Source organism: Fundulus heteroclitus, chromosome 17, assembly GCF_011125445.2.
Source record: "Fundulus heteroclitus isolate FHET01 chromosome 17, MU-UCD_Fhet_4.1, whole genome shotgun sequence".
Lineage (NCBI taxonomy): Eukaryota > Metazoa > Chordata > Actinopteri > Cyprinodontiformes > Fundulidae > Fundulus > Fundulus heteroclitus.
The window spans coordinates 23,611,619-23,635,281 of record NC_046377.1 but is presented as its reverse complement, the minus strand read 5'-3'; the positions used below and the strand labels follow the sequence as shown (position 1 = coordinate 23,635,281).

Here is a 23,663-nt window from a genome sequence, read left to right as displayed (position 1 = left end):
AAGTCTTATTCCATTGGCAGATCATCTTATTCACCTGCTCAGATCAAGGACAGATACACTCATTTTAAGAAAATATTACTTAATTTTAGTTCCATTTTTGCAGTGCAGGAGGAGTTTTATGGCCTGGTTCTGAGTTCTAAAAGGGGGAGAGGAACCCGTTTGGATCTGTCAGCGATACCAGAACCAAAAAGAATGCCGTACTTTGGTCCTTCACCGCTCAAGTCTCAGAACCGGTTTGGATCTTTCTAAATGTGTGGTTCTCACACTGGGTCTGGGTCACTGGACCAGTGGGTCGTTCTTTCAGCTGGAAGGTTCTCCTCTGTTTCTGGGCCTGAGAGGTCTAAGAAAGAAAGGTTCTACAGGAAGCCTCTGTGGTCCGATGACATACCCTGCAGTAGATAAAAGCTGCGTACAGTACCGACTGGATTCTGGTTGGTTCTGATCAGTCCTCACACTGGCAAGACTCAGTTTGCCAGGTCTTAGTGGGCTCTGAGGTTCTGTCTGGCTCTGAAGTCCTCACAAACGTTCTCTTCAGGGAGACGACTCGTCACACCAATCAGAGGCAGACTAACGTCAGAACCACGTCAGATGGGTTACTGAACACATCTGAGCAGAACCACGCTTGTTGAGCTGCAGGACCGAAGCTTTTCTCTGGCCTCTGCCGGGTTTACTGTTCTATGGTTCCCTGCTGCAGGACTCCAGGACCTTCCACGGATCCTCAGACCACCAAGAACCCATCGTGGGTCCGAAGTGGGCGAGCCTCAAACCGCAGAACCCAGAGAGGATGACGGTAAGGATGGAGAAATCACAGATAGTGATTTACAGCAAAAAGAGGCTTTAACAGCTTTACTTAAGCCATTTTCAGTCGAAGTCTGAGCTGCTTGTTTGACTTCATGTTGTCAGATTAGATCACGTGTCAAACTCAAGGCCCGCGGGCCAAATCCGGCCCGTCAAGGTGATTTATCTGGCCCTGAAGAGCCAAAAAAAGGCATATCATGTCATAAAGTAGGTAGAGGCATATATCCTTTTAAATTGTATAAAGTGGCTAAAACTGTGCCTCCTGTAGCGGATCTTGATTTTTGTTTTAACTGTGTAGTAACAGCATCCTGCCACTAGATGTCAGTTTTCCCACAACACATTAAAACCCAGAAATGTCCAAAAAGAGAAAAAGTGAGGCAGAATGATGAGAGTTTAAAGTGTAACTCACCCCAATATCAGGTTTTTTGCAGATAAACTGTATAAACTGGGCCTTAGGTGCTACTTTTATGTTACTGTGAAATGTTTTACATTTTTATGTGTCATAGACATGCAACCTTTAAATGACTTCATGATGCCAAAGTAACCCCATATAGAAACGAGTTTGACATCCCTAGATTATATCATTGGACTTTTTATCAGCCCGTTAGGAACCGAGGTGTTTGGAAGGAACATCTCCCTAATGTTTAGTTATTTGGACGCAGCTCAGTGTGCAGATCTGCAGATTTCACCAGAGCAGCTTGTAGGAGATGACAAAGGAGGATCTTGGCAGGATATTATTCATTATGACCCATGGAGATGGTCCGGTCCGCATCGCATGCAAACAAGAACACTTCTGGAAGGTCTGCTTTCAGATACTGGGGTGAAATGCCAAACTCCATGCAGAAAGACATATGTAGGACTCGAACCCAGGACCTTCTTGCTGCAAGGCAGCAGCGCTACCCACTGCACGTTCTGCACAGGTGAACTTTGTTCCAATATTGTTGCAAGCAAAGAACATGTTTTGTAAATTGAAATTAAAAAAAACAAAAAAAAAAAACACACACTCTGTAAATGGAAATTAAAAAAATGCAATCCAGAAATTAAACATTGAAAAATGTCCTAATCAGAAAAAGATTTTGATTCTATTTTTATTAAAAAAAACAGTTTTTTCAAATTTTATTTGTTCAAAAAACCTTTTTGTTTTACAGATTTTATATTTAATTTTTTCACATTTCTCTTTTATAGATTGAGTTTTACAAATTGCATTCTTTTCAAATTCTGTTTTACAGATCAAATTCTCTTCACTTAATAAAAAAGTTGTCGCTACGCTAACGTTCATGCAGACCAATAGCCCACACCCAAAGGTGAAGAGAATGTGATCTTTAAAACACAATTTGAAAAGAATGCAATTTGTAAAACTCAATCTGTAAAAGAGAAATGTGGATTTTTTTTTAGATAAAACAAAATCTTTGTTTACTGAGAAGTTTTTCAATGGATTGCATTTTTTTATTTCCATTTACTAAACGTGTTCTTTGCTTGTAACTGGGAGCAAAATTCTCTCCATACAGCTGCAGCGTTCAGGCCCAGGTAAATTTGAGTAGAAGCAGCGACACCTGGTGGCTGAACCCTGATGGTGCAGCTGAGGTGGAGAAGTACAGAAAGAAAAGCTCCAAACCAGACAGCCACACTTTAGATCTGATGGACCAGCTTTGTGGAGGTGTGCTGGGAGCCAAATGGCAGCCAAATGGGGCCCCTGAGGGGGGGGGGGGGGGGGGGTCCTGCTGAACTGTTCACTGCACTCTGCTGTTGGACTCCTGAAAGTGAGAGAAAAATGAGCTCATGTTGGGTGGAGTTCACTTTCATAAAGCCTCCCATCAGTCACAGCAGAGTTATGTAAAAACGGCCCGTTTGAAGACGCTCCAGCGCCGGCCGGATTCTGCTCCCAGACCCATCCGACGTGACCCCCCCGATGATAACTGGATCCACAAATCTGATTCTGATGAAACCAGCTGTCAGCAGCCATCAATGAGGCTGCAGGAACAGCACAGAGGAGACTTTGTTCTCCAGGAGGAGAACTCGAGGAGGAGGAAGAGGAGCATCTTTGGGACCACTAGCAGGAGGTCCTGCTGGCAGAGTCCAGGAGGTAAAAGATGAAAAACACCAGAATGAAACTTCTGATTGGACCGAATCAAACCGGAGAACCGCAGAACAAACACTGAGCTGATTAAGGTGAGCTGAGGGGCGGAGCTTCGCTTCAGGTAGATCATCAGTAATAAAGCATGGGCCAGAAGAGCAGCCCGTTGACCCGGTGATACTGGATGGGTCATGTTTATCCCACCAGTTGGTGGAGGAAAGCAGTGAGAGACGGATCAGAACCTCAGTGTGAACCCACCGGTCCCTCCAGAACTCCCAGCTCCCAGATGCTGCCGTGAAGCTCCTGTTTGGTTGGTGGTCTGCAGACCTTCCTGTCGGCCGTCAGACTCCGGCTGCTTGTTGTTGGAAGGGTTCATCAGCGGCAGGATGTTGCTTTAAACTCGTTAGTGCCAGCAGAGCCTGGAGAGCAGCTCGTTAACTCGCCAGCCAGCGCCGGACCCGTGTTTGTTCACCTGATTGGACCAAATTACTCCATTAGAGCGTTTTGGGTAGAGATGACTGGGCACTAGGTGTGTGGTGGACCTGTTCCCTGAAGAACACACGGTGCTGCCATGTGAAGTTCTGTAGAACCCGGACACCAACAGAACCTGGACATGGGTCAGGTCAGGATTTAACAGAACCCGAACCTGGATGTGGTTCTGGGTTTAAATCGCACCTTTAGATAAAATCAACACCTCAGTTTGTACCAATTTTGGACCTGCCACTCCCGGACAGGTTACACTGCAAAAATGTATCTAAAATAAGTAAAATATTCTTAAAATTAGTGTATTTGTTCTTGATTTGAGCAGATAAATAAGATTATCTGCCAATGGAATGAGTATTTCAACCCCTAAAATAAGATTATTAGACATCCTGCACTTGAAATAAGATGATGGAGATGAGTTGTTCCTATTTGAAGGGCAAAAATCTTATTCCATTGGCAAATCGTCTTATTTATCTTCTCAAATCAAGGACAAATACACTAATTTTAAGAACATTTTACTAATCTTTACTTCCGTTTTTGCAGTGTAGAACCTCTCATCTGATGCCTGATCAGAACCGGTTCTGTCTCCAGACGGCCGTCAAGCTGACATTTCTGTCGGTCTGAGTAAAAACAGGAAATCAAACCCCTGAGAGTTGTAGTTCCTCGGAGCTTCTGAAACCTGTGGCCCCTGACGACGATGGCCCCTCATCTCTGTGTCTCCTGGTGGTTGGAGCTCCTGAAATTCAGGATTTACCATCTGAGATAGTTATGGCCCCTGATGTTTGGGGGCCAGGTTTGTGTTGAGGCAATTAGTGGTGGACAGGATGTGAGAGGATGTGTCTTTGTTTCTGTTATTTATCATTTATAATTCTGGTAATACATATCTGGAGGCTCTAGAAGAGGGGTCTGCAACGTATACAGTCTAAAGAGCCATTTTGTCTACAGTCCACTTGAATTAAACTCGTTCAGAGCCGCAAATGTTGCGTGGGTTTTGAAAAAAAGCCAAGATATAATTTGTGATAAAGATCTACTGTAGGAAATATGTTGTCATCGTTAAAGAAACGCCATTTTATGTCTATTTTGAGGTTTGAAAAAATAGGATGGATGGGATGTTGATATTTGTGGATGATGATGTAAAAAAAAAAATCATAGTTTCCAACATAATGAAAAAATTGTGATTTAAAATTAAATATTACTGGCACTTTTAGCATCATTCTGTTGTGAAAATTAAAAGCAATTAGTCCAAGAAAAAATTGCTAAATTCTGTATTTATCATCATTACTACATTTAAATACCATAATAAAAATATAATTTATAGCCAAAGTTATTAAGAGCCACTGTGGAAGGTCCAAAGAGCCACTTGCGGCTCCAGAGCCACAGGTTGCTAACCTGACAAAAGCCAGCTGTATGTTGCTCCGCCTAGCTCCACTCACATCCATCTGGGACATCGCCCATAGAAAGTGATTTCTCCAACCAATTTTATGGTCTGGCCAATCAGGACGCAGGGCTGGAGTTTCATAGATGTGACGTAGTGGAGAAGCGACCATGACGTGTTTTGATAGCAATGGCGGCTCGTCGAGGAAGCAAGCGTTAGCATTGATGCTGCTATTTCTTCCGTGTTGTCCAATCTACCTAATATTGTTTCATTAAAAGAACATCAGAGAACGCCTCTGAAGGCTTTTGTTGGTGGAAACCATGTTTTCGCCCTTCTCCTGACCGCATTTGGCAAGTTTTGTTTTCCGGGGCGCGTCCACGGCAGACGCTGACGCGCCCCGGAGCGATTAGCGGTTAGCGGTTAGCATGAACCCTGTTAGGAGGACTTTAGTCCTCAACGCGGTCGGCACGGAATCGACTCTGACCCGCGGCACTTTGCCGCCTGTCTTCTCCCTCTTCCTGTCAGCTCACTGTCAATAAAACGCGTGCAACTAGAGCCGCAAACACATTATTATTTTTTATTTTTTTTTTCCTGCGTCGCTATCATCAGCATCACGGGTTAGCTTCGGTGTGAGTGGTTGAAATAGCACGTCAATAAAGATGACAGACAAGTGGCTTATCCAATCATATATAAGAATTTTTGATTAGGCCCCGCCTTCAATAAAGGCAATTCCTATGGCGGTGTCCCAGATGTATGTGAGTGAAGCTAGGCGGAGCGACATACATCTGGCTTTTGTCAGGTTAACAGGTTGCAGACCCCTGCTCCAGAACCTTTGGTCCTGATGAACGCGTGCTGCAGCGCCACCTCCAGGCCCGGAGCAGCAGCTTCTTTCCTGCAGCCGTGAGTCTGGGAGCCGGACTCTCTCTGCACACAATCAAAACAAGAAGAGGGAGCTTTCAGCGCCGGGGTCCACAGCCTGCCAGAGGAACCGGAGCGAGATGAACCCCACCCAGAATCCCACTGACACTGAGACCCGTCACAGAAACACACAGAACCAGACTCAGAGGCAACAGCTTCTGAATCATTCCATATTATCATTTTAACCAGGTGGTTGCTGCAGGAAGTTCTGGTCCGATGCAAACCCTGCAGTCAGCAGTGTCAGATCAAAGGTCTGAGCATGGAGAGCATGGAGCAGATCAGAAGGTCCGACTGAGGGAGGAGACGGTGTTCTGGGATAAAAACAGACTCCGACATGCAGATGATGATGATGGAGACGATAAGTTTAGAGCTGAGGAAGAGTTCATGTAATATCAGATCTCAGATCAGTGCAGAGCGGGTCAGACCATCAGCGGGCCGCTCTACGTGCAGCAGGCTGTGTCCTCAGCAGGGCGTGGGACCTCAGCTGTCATCAGACCCCATGATGAACCGGCACAAATAGATTTCTTATCAGCCAGTCGGATCCTCAGTTCCCCATGATGTCATTTTTAATAAAGCCGGTTGGACTGTGAACATCCTGCGATAATAAACGGATCCAGCGGCCTGGTGGGTTTTTCTGCCCTCAGCAGCGTCTGCAGGAAGTGGCCAGGTGCTTTCAGGGAGTTTAAAGATGGAGACTCTCTCCTGAAACATTTATGAGTCTCAGTTTGAAGCCGAGCGCCGACACGAAGCGCTGATGAGTTTTTAGTGTCGCCGCCACGGGAACAGGAAGCAGGAGAGTCGGCTGCAGCGTTCCACCTTTCCTGTCTGGGTGGGTAATTTAAGACCTTTAGGGACCAAACCGATGCTTTGTTTTATCTCTGTCAGCAGAGAACAAGCAAACAACTTAAATGGAGGTGAAAGCAGCAGAAGCCGGCTTCAGTTTCTTCTTAATCAGATGATTCCAGAATAACGCGTACCGGTTGAATTTACTGGGTTTGGACCGGCAGCAGGAGAAATCTGCACCCGCTGGTCAACTTCCACTTCCTGAGCCTTACATAACTCAGAGCATAGGAACTAAAAACAGCGGCGGACATCATGCCCACAGTGAAGCATGGTGGCGGCAGCATCGTGATCCGGGCTCTTTATTCTGAGTACTGATGAGCCGCTAACAGGCTCATCTGGTTTGGACCTGTTGCCTTTACCGGGTTTTTGATTTTATTTTACTACCTGGTTTTGGACCTGGATTTTACTTGGATTTTGCCTGACTTGGACCTAGATTAGGGCTAGTTTAAACCTGTTTTTTACCTGGCTTGGCTTTAGCTTTGAATAGGGCTGGGCGATAAATCGATTTAATCAATTAATTCGAATTTACAATTCTTTAAGATTTAATTTTTGGAAAATCTGGATTTTATTTTGCCAATACACTCATTGGGTTTCCATGAAGAGAACAGCATGTGATGCTGAATATATGTTTAGGCAAATGTATTATCAAAATATTGTTAAGTGGAAACTTTTTTTTACCATAATACGAGGTACTTCGTTTACTTATTTACTTTTTTTTTTTAACTTAGTTTGAAGTTCACAAGTGCAGTGAAGCTTGTTCTTAGCTCAATGTGTAATACCACTAGCAGCAAATGTTTTGTTATATTTTAATTGTTTATAATGGCACGGCTGCCATCTTGTTTTACATGTTTCACAGCTTGTTTTTAGTTGCACTTTGAATTCAGGTCAACTCCCTGATAATGCTTGACATAAAAGCAAGGTTTTAAAATAATTTCTTTAATTTCTTTTTATGAAACAAAAAGGAGAAAAAATCGATCAATCGGATTTGGTATGATAAAATCGGAGATTTATTTTTTAATCCATATCACCCAGCCCTAGTTTAGAAATGATTTGGACCTTCTTTGGACCAGATGTTATGAGCCTGAACTTTCTGGGTTTTATATGAACTTTAAATTCTCTTGGATGCTTCTGGTCAGTCCGTTTCATGTTTGGTCCTAAAACTCTGAGTCAGCACGTTTTGGATTACAAGACAAATGTATTAATCAAAAAGTGAAAGGACGTCTAACCAATCTACCAACCTAACAATAAACCGGACCGGAACCAGCAGAACTCCACAAATATGAACAGTTGCTGCCAGAGTATTATTATAACTCCTGATTTATTCACGTCCTAACAGCACACAACCTGCAGAATTTTGTTATCTGAACTTTGTTCTGATCCAAACAGATGAAATTAACTAAATTATGACCCTGTTGCCCACAATGACTGAACCGGGTCAACTGACAGGTGGACTGAGGATTCTGGACTTTTCTGTAGAAAAGTGGCTGATGGTATTTAGTCAGGAGACGTTACAAGAATCCGGACAGATCCTGGAGTCCTGGACCGGGCCGCTCATCACAGACCTCCAGTTTGGGCGGTCTGAACAGCTGGAACCAGAACCAACAGAGACCTGAGTCCTCAGATCCACCAAGCTGCTGCCGAATGAACGAACAAACGGGTTTTCAGGCACTTTCTCCGTGTTTCAGGGCCGCTGAGGAGCGGTCTAATCAGGGGGGGCGAGGCTCCAGGAGTTTCCTCAGAACAGATCGGATCTCAGACGGAACCAAACCCCTTCATGAGCTCTAATTTACTGCAGAGACACCGTCTTTAATCAAAGCTCTGCCCACCCTGAAACCCTGAAAATAAATCCTCCCTCCTCCCGGTTTTGGGTGGAAATTCCCAAACAGACGGTCGTCTCTCCTCTGTTGTTTCTGGACCTTCAGAACCAGAAGAAAGACCTTCTTCACAGAGTCCGGAGCTTTCAGCAGGAGCTGTCTTCACCTCCGATTTATTTTCCAGCCTCCTCTTCTTCACACACGTTGAGCTGACCGTTGACCCGCTTCAGGCTAAAAATAAACCTGACGGGTCTGAAAGAACACGTGTTCTGCAGCTGGAGGTTTGCGAGTGACCAGAGCTCTGCAAAAGTATTCACACCCCAGAGCTTTTCCACATTTTGTCCCGGTCCAACATCAACCTTATCAGAACCGACACAGGAGATCCTCCCTGTGAGGTGGCAAACAGGTTTTAGACACATAAATCTGAAAAGTGTGGCGCGCATTTATCCCCAGCCCTCCTTATTCTGGCAGCCCTAAATAAAGGACAGCACACTGCAAAAAGGGAACTAAAAGTAAATAAATTTTTCTTAAAATTAGTATATTTTTCCTTGATTTGAGCAGCTAAATAAGACTATTTGCCAATGGAATGAGAAATTATATCCCCTAAAATAGGATAATTAAATATCCTGCACTTGAAATAAGATGATAGAGATGAATTGTTCTTATTTTAAGTACAAAAATCTTATTCCATTGGCAGATAGAATGATTTGCCAGCTCGAATCAAAGAAAAATACACTAATTTCAAGAGGATTTTACCTACTTTTAGTTCCCTTTTTGCAGTGCAGCCCCCTGATTCTGATTCAGGGTAATTTCCACCAGAAGGTGTCCCTGTCTCGGTTCTGTTACAGGTGCACAGAACCTGTGCAGGTTATTAGGGAGCCCAGTGTAAAGCTCTGGGACTTATTTCTGTGTAATTGGGTTCTAGATGTTCTGTCTGGATGTTTTTATGACCACGGATGAGCAGAACTGCCACAGAGCAGCTCTCTTTGTGTGTAAACGGTCCGGCAGGAACAGAACCAGGACCAGTAACCCAGCCATAATGAGGACTGGGGTCCAATTAAGAGGATAATGAAGCCCCCAGGCTCTGTGAGAAGAAACTAGCGTCTGTAACAGGCTGCCGGCCAAATAAAGCAGCCTAAATCAGAACCAAATGCACATCAGGGGGTCCACTTCCTGTACGGAGGCAGCCAATCAGCTGGCAGCTAGAACCATACGCTGATTATCACCTTTAAAAAGCTGAAAGAAAGATTTCTAAACACATACTCAGAACCGAACCTAATCGGATCCATTAGTTTAAAACTGAGGCGTTCCTTCAGGTTGACTCAGAGATTTATTGTTTCCAGATTGAAACCTTTATATTTTTAAATAAACAATAAATTCTGTAGTTTTCAGTTTTATCACCAAATAAACAGAACATAATAAAAATGTGTTTTTATTTTCAGATACAAATAAGAGGCTATATCTCGGTTCTGCTCTGGTATATTTCGGACCTTCAGGGATTTAATGTTCAGGAACAGGAGGACGTTTCTCCTCGGAGGCTCAGACGAGGAAGATGATGTCGAAGAGGAGGCTGATGTGAAAAGCAGCGCCTGGTTCTGTGGCAGTCCATCAGCAGAGCCTGGATCGGGTCACCTCACACTCACTCAGAGGCTGCGGATCCGAGTAGCTGTCCCTGAGTTCAGATACTGGATCTGAGGAGGAGGAGGATGAAGAGGCTCCCAGCTGTCTGCTGCAGAAAATGAGGCCTTCAGGAACGATCCGGACGAAAACCCAGGAAGCTTCCTCAGGAACAAACTGCAGAAGAACCAGAAGACAGAAAGCAGGATGAAACATTTCAGAGGAAAAAAAACGGGCCTTAACGGACCTCAGGATCCAATCTTATCAGCTTTCAGAACCAACAGATCAGTCAGCAGGACTTCTGTGCTGAATCCAACCCATCCTGCCCTCCATGATCCAGAGTCCTGCTGCACTTTTCTCCAAACTGCAGCGTCCAGAACCACAAACCTGTCAGGCACTAATTTAATGGACCTAAAAGGTCCGTGTTTTTCCCTTTGGTCCAACAAGCAGGAACCGACGAGTCCTGCAAGGTTTGGATCTGATACTAAAATGTGCAGAGATGTGGATGATCATCCGTGCTGTTGAAGGTTCTGGAGGCCTCTCGGTAAAGTTCTGCAGAACTTCCTGTTGCACCAATCACAGAAAATTGAGGATGTTCTGAGAGCACATCAGGTGTCTCATCCACATCTACAAATTCTCCAGAACCACATCAGCTGGGACTTAATGATCCTCTCGGTGAGACTGAGCAGGAGGTTCTAGCCCAGGTTCTGGTCATGGTTCTGTTCCACTGTAGCTTTGACACAAGGAAAGCTGCTGAATCAGCTCTGGGTGTGACTCTGAGCATAAAACCTTGATTTCCTTCAATGATCTGCTGGTTTAATCGGACCTGCCGGTTCTGCCTGATATCTACAGACGGTACATCCGTTTCTTCGAGGTAAATTTTAACTTCCTGTTTCCAGTGAAAGAAAATCTCTCACTAAATAAACTGCTCTACAGGAAGAGGAGGAAGAACTTCCCCAGAACTTCCTGGATGAACTTCCCTGGGCCACAGACAGATGAGAGGAGCTGAGCGAGCAGGAAAGTCTGATCAGAGCAGAGGGGAAAATGTTGGACTTTCAGGAACGTTTGGACTCTGCTGTGTTTGGAGGATTGAGGAGTTTGGCGGCAGGAACCTGTGACGGACGTTTACCGACGTCTCAGACTAAACGATGACAGCTGCCCTGGAAAGAAAACCCCTCGGAGAACTTCAGAACCTCCAGAATCAAAGCTGCCGTCGGTTCTTCGGGTCGGTGCCGACTGAAACAGGATCCAGGCGGAAGAACAGGTCGAGCGTGTCGTGCTGCCATGAAAGCTGAGCTCCTGATTCTTACAGTTCGGAGCCATAAAGCGGATCATGAATCCAGCCCGGGCTTCTTCTTCTCTGGGCCGATGGCTTTTCCAGCGTCTAACGGCAGCCAGCACCGCTTTGATCCGGCTCATCTGCCCGTGGCCCAGTCTGCCCACACTTTCCCAGCTGCCGGCCAGCTGCCGGCCTCGCTCGGTGACTGAACCCAGACGGTCCTCCCGGGCTCCAGCATTCATCCCAAATGCTTTTATCAGCTGTTAAATGAGATTCCTGAGCCGGTCCAAATGACCTAATGTTCAGCTAATGGAGCGGTTCTGTTTACTCTCAGCTGAAAAGCTCACCGGAGCGGCTGGGAACATCTCCTCTGGTCGCAGAGAGCTGTGGACTCCCTGGTGTTTGTTTCTGAGTTCAGTAGAATTAAAGGCAAACAGGAAGGCGGTGGGGAGACATCACAACGACAGAACACAGTTGGGCTCGCTTTATGATCAGAACCCAGATTGAAGCTCAGGGACTTCAGTCCATTTTAAATCCTTCATTTAAACATGGAACCATGAATTCAGCTGGAGATCTAGGTCCAGAACCCACTAGAGATTCAACTGGAGGATAAAACTAGGAGTGAACCAGACATCAATGGAAGATTCATCTACAGACCCAACAGCAAATTTAACTACAGCACTACTGAAAACCACAAATTTTAGAGACCCGATTTATACCAAAATCCAGCAGGACATTCAACTGGACAACAAACACCCTGAATTCAAAACTAAAAATGAAAACAGAACTTCAACTGCGACTCTGGCTTGTGTTTGGGCCGGAGATCGGACCAGAAGTGCAGACCCAAACTGGAAGCCAAAGATCAGATGGGAGGTCCAACGATAGATTATCTAATAAACTAATTATCTTGGACAACCCTGAAGAACTGATACCTAAATTGTTATTTTTTTAAACTCAATTCAATTTCAATTCAATTCAATTTTATTTATATAGCACCAATTCATGAAACATGTCATCTCAAGGCTCTTTACAAAGTCAAATTCAATCATATTATACAGATTGGTCAAAAATGTCCTATATAAGGGAACCAGTTGATTGTATCAAAGTCCCGACAAGCAGCATTCACTCCTGGGGAAGCGTAGAGCTACAGGGAGAGTCGTCTGCATTGTTGATGGCTTTGCAGCAATCCCTCATACTGAGCAAGCATGAAGCGACAGTGGAAAGAAAAACTCCCCATTAACGGGAAGGAAAACCTCTGGCAGAACCAGAACCGGGCTCAGTATGAACGGTCATCTGCCTCGACCGACTGGGGCTTAGAGAAAACAGAGCAAAGACACAGAAAGCTCAGAAGCACACATTGATCCAGTAATCTATTCTACATTAGATGGTAGTAGCGGGTGAGCCGTCTTCTCTGGATGATGTCACAGTTAACAGAACGCCAGACCAGGTGTACCTACTATGAAGAAAAAAAAAGAGAGAGAACAAAAAGTTAAAGCAGAAATGACAACAGTCATTTCAATGTAATGCAATGCAAAACTAGAGAACAGTAGACTGGAGAACAGTAGAACTCAGCAGAGTGAGAAAATTAGACCCTGATGTCCTCCAGCAGCCTAAGCCTATCCACCTTATTTTCGAACGCGGAAGTAACTAAGGGTCCAACTTCCGTTTGTGTGTGCCGCACTTCCGTTTCAGCGCTTCCCTCGGCCAAATAACATTAGCTTGACTGAAATGATAAACAGTCGCGGCAATATTGTCAAAAACTGCAGAGCGATGGAAGTGGCAGGTCAGCGCCACAGCCTCAACCTATTAATGACTGAGAGGATGACATGAAGAAGTGGACTTGTTTAACGAACGAGGACATTTTAACCGGTTTGTATCACTTTGTGCGGACGGCTCTGCAGTGCGACTTTACCGAAGCGAACCTCCGCAGTGGAAAAGTTGGATCGGTGTTAATAAATATTAACAAGGATGACCTGGTATTAATGGAGGCTTATGGCCGTTAAAGCCAAAGCAAGTCCAACGTTCACTCTCCTGGATCCTGACTACATTAACCGGCTCTACCGAGATGACCGGAGCTCTGATGCTGCAGCTCCAGGGGAAGTTCTTCAGTCAGGCAGCGGCGACTTATGGAAGGTAGGCTATGAATCGTCTGATTCAAAACATCCTGGCTGTTGCCTCGTTGTGATTAGATTGCTGTTCAGTTAATATTGTAATGTTTGGGATTTAACTGATGTTATAAGAGGATATCAAAACATTCGGCCCACTTCATGTTTTGGCTTGAAATTTAAAATGTAAATGGATAGTTTACGTTGTCACTATAAACTATCCATATTTTTATATAAATATGACACCAAGGACTGTAATATAAAAAGTAACCGTTTCTTTAACTTTGTTAAAAGGTGCAGTTTTCCGTAGCCAAAGGTCTGACTGGATTGTCCTGCACAGATGAGCAGCGCCGTCCCCAAAAGGCTGAATGATGGATGTTTCCTGCACCACAAAGAATTAAATGGCCTACAAATATACTATATATGTGAAATGTACATAACATACAATTTAGTTATTTACATGTGCTAAGTCAACATCCACTTGATCAAAATATGAATAAATGCAAATTACATAAGAAACTGAAATAGATTGCAAAATTTATTAATACACATTTTAGTTGGGCACAATTTTTGTTTAACATTTAAATAGTCTGGAAATAAGGATATACAATACTTAAAGTTATTAAAAAATGAAAAGTAACTGCACAGATTCTAAAGATTTGGTCTATTTTATAAACCATGGTTACAGTCTGGGAGATTACTGTGAAAACTTTGAGCCTCCTGATAACTCTTTCCACATGTATGTGGACATTTGCAATCCTCTTTGTGGCAGTTACATCCTCATCAGAGGACTGCTCTCCTTTTATGGGTGAATGCTGGTAGAACAAGGTTAAATCTCCTCTGAAAACAGCAGATCTCTGATGGTAAAGCCTCTCTCTGCCATCACTTCATCGCCAGGACGAAGATACTCCAGGTGTTTTCCCAGCCACATGCATTCTTCTTCTTTTCTCCTAGGTGTGATCATTGATGGCTGTAGTGTCAGCATCTTTATTCATAGGTGACTCTGATTATGGAGCGGTCCGGTCAGCCTCTGCATCACAGCGGCTGTCATCTGTCAAACACAAGCCTGCACAAAACCACAATCAGTTTAGCAGACAGCATAAAACATGTCAAGACTACTTAAAACTATGTAAACACCAAGCTAATAGAGCTAATAACACCTGTATCATTACACATTCAAATATTCATATCACACATTCCTTCCGGTTTTTACAAACACCTGGAGTTATTACCTGGGATGTCATTTGTAAGGTTACACAGTTAAATTCTAACTGCAATATTTTGGGTTCTTTGAGATCATAAGAGTATGGATTTTCATTTTTAAAGTCAGATTTTCACCATGTTATACATTTGTAAAGGTCACAGTTCCAAACTAAATATTCAATTACACAGCTAACTGTTTAGTTTGTAATCTACATATTACAAATTAAATATTTAACTCCAAATTAAATGTTTGGTTCACAAACTAAACATTTACTTTGGGGCTAAATATTAAGCTTGTTATTTAAATATTTAACTTGGAACTGTGACTTGTTTATAGATTTATGAATAACAAAAACATGAATAGTGAACCCTAACTTTTATGTCATAGTATAACTTTACAAACGGAACTCCATAGACCCACTAGCAGGGATGAAACATGTCCAGAAAATAATTTACAGAGAGAACAAAGCTAAAGACGGCTGTCTTCATTTGAAAGCATATGTTTTATCAGGAGCGGCACAAACTAAGGAGTTAGTTAGCTAACGTAAACATCCATTAGCTTACCTGTCTCCCCTCCTCTTGACGTCTCCTTGACTTTGTTTTTAATGGAACTTTGTAGCCCAGACACTTTTCTGGCATCGTGTGGTCTTCTGTCGGTCTTTTGTCCACAAAATGAAAAGAACATACATACGGTCGCTTCGGTGGTTTCTTCATATTTAAACCTTTTAACCACAGGCGAAGGGATTCCTCATTCTTCGGCTGGGGGTGAAGGAAGTAGGGCGCCTCGTCTCCGCAGCTGTTGTTCCCGGTCGATGATTAAAACACTTCTGCTCCACGTAAACCTTTCTTTTACATCCGTTATTATGACAGCCTCTAACCGGACAAATGATCCCGGTCTTCCTCAAAGTCATAATGCCGAGTAATTTGAGACGAAGTAGCTGCATGAGCCGCTTTTCAGCAAGCTACCCAGTAACAGGAAGTGACGCGCCGGAAGTCTCGCCCAAACAAACGGCAACTCGCTGCCTCCATGTTTCCGTCAAAAATAAGGTGGATAGCAGCATAACTATAGAGGTAGCTCAGGGTAACATGAGCCACTCTAAGCTTTGTCAGAAAGGAAAGTTTTAAGATTAGTCTTAAAAGTAGACGGGGTGTCTGCCTCACGGACCAAAACTGGGAGTTGGTTCCACAGGAGAGGAGCCTGATAGCTAAAGGATCTGCCTCCCATTCTACTTTTAGAGACTCTAGGAACCACCAGCAGACCTGCAGTCTGAGAGCGAAGTGCTCTGTTAGGAACATACGGGGTAATCAGAGCTCTGATATATGATGGAGCTTGATTATTAAGGGCTTTATACGTTAGAAGGAGAATTTTAAATTCTATTCTTGATTTAACAGGAAGCCAATGAAGGGAAGCTAAAACAGGAGAAATATGATCCCTCTTGTTGATTTTCATCAGAACTCTTGCCGCAGCATTTTGGATCAGCTGAAGGCTTTGAACTGCATTTTGTGGACTTCCTGATAGTAAAGAATTACAATAGTCCAGCCTTGAAGTAACAAATGCATGGACTAGTTTTTCAGCATCACTCCTGGACAGAATGTTTCTAATTTTGCCGATATTCCTGAGGTGAAAAAAGGAAACTCTGGAAACCTGCTTAATATGGGATTTAAATGACATAGCTTGGACAAAAATAACACCAAGATTTTCTACTTTATTACCAGAGGCCAAGTTAATGCCATCCAGATTAAGTGATTGGTTAAGAAGTTTATTTTTTGAAGACTCTGGTCCAAAGATTACAACTTCTGTCTTGTCAGGATTTAAATGCAGAAAACTTAACTCACAATCTGTTCTGTTCTCAGTTTTTTCCAGCTTTTTCCTTTCTAAAAACAGCTGTAATTTATTAATTTTACTTACAAGGTGAACCGTGTTACTGTTGTTAATTCTCCTCTTTCTAACCTTTCTTTGCAGAACTTCCCCAGAACTCTGTCAGGTGTGAAATGTGTCTCAGAACCAACCCAGAATTGGACTTTATGAAACACAAGATGTAATTCTGGCTGCGCCGACAGGGGGCGCTCATTAAAAAGGTCAAAGAGCACTTCTCATTCTCAGGAACCACAACCAGCTGCAAGACCGAACCACTAATGTAAGTGTTAAAAAGACGCCTTAAGCGAACCATAAAGTTCGAATGAGAATTTCTGGTTTGTTTTAATGACCCAGACCTCTTTTCTCGCTCCACTCGGGGCTGAATTCAGACCGTTTTCGGCAGGTTTTGAAAGTTCTGGTGAGTCCTGGATGTAGCCGCCACTAGCTAAACCGTTATTTAGCTAAACCGTTAGCTTAGCTAAACTGTTAGCTTAGCTAAACCGTTAGCTTTTTGGGTGAAGACTAGAGAGAGGCGTTAAAAGTGCCACGTCATCACTGTATAAACCATTTCATATTACTGCAAATGTAAGAATTAAAGTATTAAAACATTAAAAACGTTAATTCTTAATGCTTTGGAGAAAATTATTGCGGAGGAGGAACCTCTAATTTTCCCATTAAATGAGCTCTTCTCTGTGATTTTTTTTCTTCTTCAGTTTCTTTGTTTTTTTCTCGGTGGTTGCCATTTCATAAAAAAACAAACAAAAAAAAAAACATCAGTTGACCCATTTTAATCCACATTAATGTTCATGAGGTGCTTTGCATGGACCATTTATGGTTGAATCTGAATCTGTAGAGGGCAGAACCTGAGGAGGAACCTGGTACCAGACATTCAGGTACAGCTGTGATCTATAAAGTGAAACTGTGTGCTGGTTTGCTTGCGTATGGTTTTATAAAATTGAATTTCTTTTAGTGTACGTACACTTTTACTATAGATTCTATGCAAAGTTTTATAAATGAGACCCCAGGTCCTTTGGTATTCAGTTTTGACATTAAATTGCTTCATCAGTGCACAACAGATCATATAGAGCCCCACAAAATCTCAGAAAAATTAAAATTGTTGTCAGGGCTCATTTAAACATGGGATGCGACTGGTTCTGTTGGGAAACCGGAATTGGTCCACAATTAAAATTCAATTCAATTCAATTTTATTTATATAGCGCCAAATCATGAAACATGTCATCTCAAGGCACTTTACAAAGTCAAGTTCAATCATATTATACAGATTGGGTCAGATTATACAGATTGGGTCAGATTATACAGATTGGTCAAAAATGTCCTATATAAGGAAACCAGTTGATTGCATCAAAGTCCCGACAAGCAGCATTCACTCCTGGGGAACCGTAGAGCCACAGGGAGAATGATGTGTTTAATAATTGTTGAGTGAACTACCAGTTCAACCGGTAAATTAAACTGGTTAGTTAAACTAGTTCAACAAGTTAGTTAAACTGTTCAATCTGTGTTCAATATTTTCCATGTGTGTTTTTTTATATATTTAATTTAGTCGTGAAGTCTACATGTTGGTTTAAATTATAGTTCATAGTAATATTTTTTTAAATAATTTTGTGTTCATTTTAAGCAAAATTATCCTGAAGAGTTAACACCAATATGGACTTCACATTTTATCCCGATATTTTGTGGTAGTTATTGCGAAAGGGACGATGGAAAAACAATTTTGAACTTGTTTTCAGTATTTTTAGGTCTACAAACACAAATCCAGCTGTTAAATAACCTGCCTTTTAGAAAGGAACACAGTGAATATTAACATAATTTAACAAATCCTCGAGGTGCTTGAGTCCTTCGTTGAATCATGACAGCCCTAGTCACCACGATAACGATAAATAACACAATAAATGCCTCTAACGGTTCCTGTGTGTATGTTGTCAGGATGGTCCACAACCAAACCTGAACCCGATGGCTCAATGCTGTGCACTGATTGGTTGACTGGTTTCTAGATGTGGAGCTGAGCCCAGGAGGAGCAGGAGGACATCAGTGAGGGTGGAGCAGCCCACCAGGAGACGCTTCCAGACAACTGAGCAGCGACACAGATAAGACCCACAAACACGCTCAGCTCTACTCAGGATACGGTTGGGTGATTGGACGAATTTATCGATAATAGGCTCAGGCCTTTAATGATTGTTTTTTTTTAAGAGCTGTTTTATTTTTATTTTTTTTGGGCTACAGGTTAAAATGCAAATGCAGCCCACAACAATAAAATAAATACAGTGCCTCTGAGCAGCAACAATTTATTTACTTAAAGGAGCTATAAGTAAGATATTTACTGTAAAAATCAACCTAAATCGTTCCCATTTATCACTCAACATTCTCTAGAAACAATTGGTCCTCTCCATCAACAATGTCTAAGTCATGTTTTTCTCATTTCAAACCTAGAGGTACGGTCTGTAGCTACTTCGGTTCAGAGCATAGAGATAAGCAATTTCTGGCTATGTAACAATTAGGGAATTAGACGCGTCCTTTAGGTGTTGGTAAAATGTTTAAAGTGGGTTTGCCTCCACATGGAAGGCAAGACAGTTGCAGCAGTGAGATAATCTAATTTTATTACTTGTTTTAGAGTTTATATAATCGTACATAGCATTAATTACTGGTCAATCAGTTTAATACATAGACTTGCTTGTTGGTTGCACTTTATGTTCAACAAGGTTTGATGTCCAAATCAATTAAAAACTGTTCTCTTGAATAATATTCTGATAATAAAAAAATTAAAAGTTCTTGTTTTTAAATAGTTTTTGTTTACAAACATCTTTATTTAGAGGCCATTTTTGTTGCTTGTGGTTAATGCAGAGAAAAGTCAAAATTTCAATTTTGGTTGAAATATTTTGAAGCCAGAACGCAATAATTTCTGCTCTGAGTTTAGATGCTGCAGGTCTTTTAGCAACTAATCCACACGGCGAGGAAAAAAAACGGTTGGTACATTTCCATGCAGCACAGGAATGAGGTATCTTCTCTGATCGACTTTCTGCCACATACAATATGGCGGTGGCGTTGACATACGAACCCGCACCCAACGAGGCGTCTACGTATATGTCTATGGTACAGAGTGTAGCCCGCGTTTACTTCCTGGTTCCTGAGCCAATCATATGACAGATCTAAGGGTTCCCAACAAAGTTGTCAGCATGACTGGAAAAGAGCTACATAAGTTCAGTCCATTTACCATTTCTACTATTAAAACTGGTATTTAAAGGGGTTCAAATGTCCTGAAACTCAGGAATATTTGTTGTGTACTATGAAGATTATTAAGAAACTGTTGCTATATAATATTTTTCTGCCAACCTGTCAAAGAGTATTTATTGTATCCAACAGACCAGGGTGGAGCTCAAAGAGCTCAAGAAAGTTAAAGAATAACTTGATTAGTTTTATTTCAGGTTTATTTTATTTTTAAAGCTGTTGAGGCACTGGTGGCTTTTATCCATCAGCAGTTTGACCAGAACAAGGTTAGAGAGACGGGGAGGCGTGCAGCAAATGACCCAGATCAGCAGTTGAACCGGGTCACCGGCACCGAGGACTACCTCCTGAGTTTTATTTCCTCCTTCTGCTCTTTGAAGCCAGGAAGATGCATCATAAATGTCCTGCTGGACCAGCAGAACCAGGGTCGGTAAACATGTGCTGACCATCAGAACATGAATGAGGTTTATGAACCTGGACGTGATGACTCTAGGTCCACCAGAGGTTCTGTTCGTTCTGATTAGATCTCTGTGGTGGAACGGTGTCAGAACTAAACTGGACTTGAATGGTTGGACTTCTACGTCATTACTGTTGAACATGATCATTATTTGGAGATGTTTGACTCTCTGGTCCTGAAGCTGTGAGTGTTTTCCTCTTAAAGAGAAAAGTGTTTGATGCATAAACTCCTGTTTTTATTTCCAGTGATGAAGCAGAGCAGCTGCTCTCTGAAGGAAATGTTCAAACAGCAGAAGTAACGAGAACGATTGCTACCCACATGAGCGATGATGCTGAACTCCTGTCAGCATTTCAAAAACACACACGTTAATTAGATTTTACTGCTAAAACCCTGGTGGGGGAGGAGGAGGAGGAGTGAAGAAGTGAGCGTGTCACAATGACTCTGGAGGTTCAACAGCAGGAATGAAGTAGGTGGAGGAGGAAGAGCTCCTTTATTGTCTCCAGGTCCTGACTCCTATCTTCAGTTCAATGTTTCCAGCAGCAATGTTACAGGAAACCTGAGGGATAATTAAGGCATGTTTTATAACGGCCTAGTCAAAGTCCAGACCAAACTCCAACTGAGAATCTGTGGCAGGATTTATGAAGTGGTGTTAGCAGACGTTCTCCACCAAGTCTGATGGAGCTTGAGCTTCTTTACAAGGAACAAAGGTCTATAACTTCCACAGATCCTGTTTAAACTCTTTTATTTCCTTTGACCTTTTGGAGCTGTAGATTTTCACGTCAAGATCCAGAACATGTGATGCAGGGAAATTATTTGTTTTCTGTTTAATACCAGAGTTGTTGTGAGCGACATAGACCCAGTTGTTTCACATCTGTGCGCTCTCCTCCTTGGCCACTAGATGGCAGTCAATAATGTAAACTGAGCCTTTAAAACATTCTGCCGGGTTTTCTTCCAGTCTTGCCATTTAAATTACCTGAAACAGCGTTTTTTTGTCAGATCCTCAGTGGACTCTTAGAGGCCTAGATTTTAAATAACCTTATTTTCTCTCTACTATCTGCTCTAACATCCGTCTCTTCCACGAGAGTCGATCACTGACTCATGTTGAAACATTTCCACCTAATGAGGCCGGCGCGGCTCAGAAGGCGTCTCGTTTTTTGTGTGACGAGCATCGAGTTTGATGGTTTGTAAATGACATTCAGGCTGAAAAATGAGCTGCTCAGTCAGTGAACTTTAAGTCCTTACAGCTGATGTCTGCTCACATTAACGCAGACGAGGTCACAGCCTGGGAACGAAGCAGCAGGAGACGATCAGGGCTGAAAGGAAAGTGGCACTGACGTCACGCCAGGGAGCTGCTGGCACTCGTCCATGCCTCTATGTCCTGAAATATCGGCCCAGTCCAGGAACTGGAGCGTCCCAGAAGCATCCTGAAACCGGATTGTCCCAGAAGTGGAACCGGAACGTCTCAGAGGTGGAACCGGAACGTCCCAGAAGCATCCTGGAACCGGATCGTCCTAGAAGTGGAACCGGAACGTCCCAGAAGTTGAACTGGAACGTCCCAGAAGTTGAACCGGAGCATCTCAGAAGCATCCTGGAACCGGAACGTCCCAGAAGTTGAACTGGAACGTCCCAGAAGTAGAACCGGAACGTCCCAGAAGTGGAACCGGAACGTCCCAGAAGTTGAACTGGAACGTCCCAGAAGTAGAACCGGAGCATCTCAGAAGCATCCTGGAACCGGAACGTCCCAGAAGTGGAACCGGAACGTCCCAGAAGTGGAACCGGAACGTCCCAGAAGTGGAACCGGATCGTCCCAGAAGTGGAACCGGAACGTCCCAGAAGCATCCTGGAACCGGAACGTCCCAGAAGTGGAACCGGAACGTCCCAGAAGCATCCTGGAACCGGAACGTCCCAGAAGTGGAACCGGAACGTCCCAGAAGTGGAACCGGAACGTCCCAGAAGTGGAACTGGAACGTCCCAGAAGCATCCTGGAACCGGATCGTCCCAGAAGTGGAACCGGATCGTCCCAGAAGTGGAACCGGAACGTCCCAGAAGTGGAACCGGATCGTCCCAGAAGTGGAACCAGAACGTCCTAGAAGCATCCTGGAACCGGATTGTCCCAGAAGTAGAACCGGAGCATCTCAGAAGTTGAACCAGAACGTCTCAGAAGTTGAACCGGATCGTCCCAGAAGCGGAACCGGATCGTCCCAGAAGCGGAACCGGATCGTCCCAGAAGCGGAACCGGAACGTCCCAGAAGTGGAACCGGATCGTCCCAGAAGTGGAACCAGAACGTCCCAGAAGCATCCTGGAACCGGAACGTCCCAGAAGTGGAACCGGAACGTCCCAGAAGTGGAACCGGAACGTCCCAGAAGCATCCTGGAACCGGATCGTCCCAGAAGTGGAACTGGAACGTCCCAGAAGCATCCTGGAACCGGAACGTCCCAGAAGTGGAACCGGAACGTCCCAGAAGTGGAACTGGAACGTCCCAGAAGCATCCTGGAACCGGATCGTCCCAGAAGTGGAACTGGAACGTCCCAGAAGCATCCTGGAACCGGATCGTCCCAGAAGTGGAACCGGATCGTCCCAGAAGTGGAACCAGAACGTCCTAGAAGCATCCTGGAACCGGATTGTCCCAGAAGTAGAACCGGAGCATCTCAGAAGTTGAACCAGAACGTCTCAGAAGTTGAACCAGAACGTCCCAGAAGTTGAACCGGATCGTCCCAGAAGCGGAACCGGATCGTCCCAGAAGCGGAACCGGAACGTCCCAGAAGTGGAACCGGATCGTCCCAGAAGTGGAACCGGATCGTCCTAGAAGTGGAACCGGATCGTCCTAGAAGTGGAACCGGATCGTCCTAGAAGTGGAACCGGAACGTCCCAGAAGTTGAACCGAAACATCCTAGAAGCATCCTGGAACTGGATTGTCCCAGAAGTGGAACCGGAGCATCTCAGAAGCGTCCTGGAGCCGGAACGTCTCAGAAGTTGAACCGGAACGTCCCAGAAGTGGAACCGGAACGTCCCAGAAGTGGAACCGGAACGTCCCAGAAGTGGAACCGGAGCATCTCAGAAGTTGAACTAGAACGTCTCAGAAGTTGAACTAGAACTTCCCAGAAGTGGAACCGGAGCGTCCCAGAAGTGAAACTGGAACTTCCCAGAAGCTCCCTGGAACCGGAGCGTCCCAGAAGTTGAACCGGAGCGTCCTAGAAGTTGAACCGGAGCGTCCTAGAAGTTGAACCGGAGCGTCCTAGAAGTTGAACCGGAGCGTCCTAGAAGTTGAACCGGAGCGTCCTAGAAGTTGAACCGGAGCGTCCTAGCAGCCTTCAGGAACCTGCTGGTAGTGCAGTACTTCTTTAGCCTCCCTGGTCCGGAGCTTGTGGGGCCTTTGTGATCCGGCGGGTGTGATGGAACCCAGAAATTGACATAAGAGATGCCAGACGACCAGCTTCCTGCAGGAATCCTTGAGGGGAACCTTGCAGCCGTGACGAATTGCTGCCATTAGGCATTTATTTACCTGAGCAGCCGGCCCCACTGGGAGCTAATTTGGCCCCTTGGGGCTGTTTGTAGCTGTGATGAAGATGAGGTGTGAAAAGATGTGCAGATTAGTCAT

General features: G+C 43.9%; 1 protein-coding gene and 1 long non-coding RNA gene across 2 annotated transcripts in view; one reads left to right on the top strand and one right to left on the bottom strand.

Annotated features, from left to right (window-relative positions):
• Positions 1-14,249: 14,249 nt before the first annotated feature.
• Positions 14,250-15,449, bottom strand: LOC118566629. Its single transcript, XR_004933169.1, has 2 exons — positions 15,074-15,449; positions 14,250-14,372 (listed from the first exon to the last, which is right to left on the bottom strand). It is a non-coding gene; the product is annotated as an uncharacterized LOC118566629 (long non-coding RNA).
• Positions 15,450-18,395: 2,946 nt separating this feature from the next.
• pthlha (parathyroid hormone-like hormone a) overlaps positions 18,396-23,663 on the top strand; it is an 84,070-nt gene continuing 78,802 nt past the window's right edge. The window contains exon 1 of the mRNA XM_036149123.1: positions 18,396-18,516. The gene's annotated coding sequence lies outside the window, so the exon portion shown is untranslated. The remainder of the gene's footprint in view (positions 18,517-23,663) is intronic.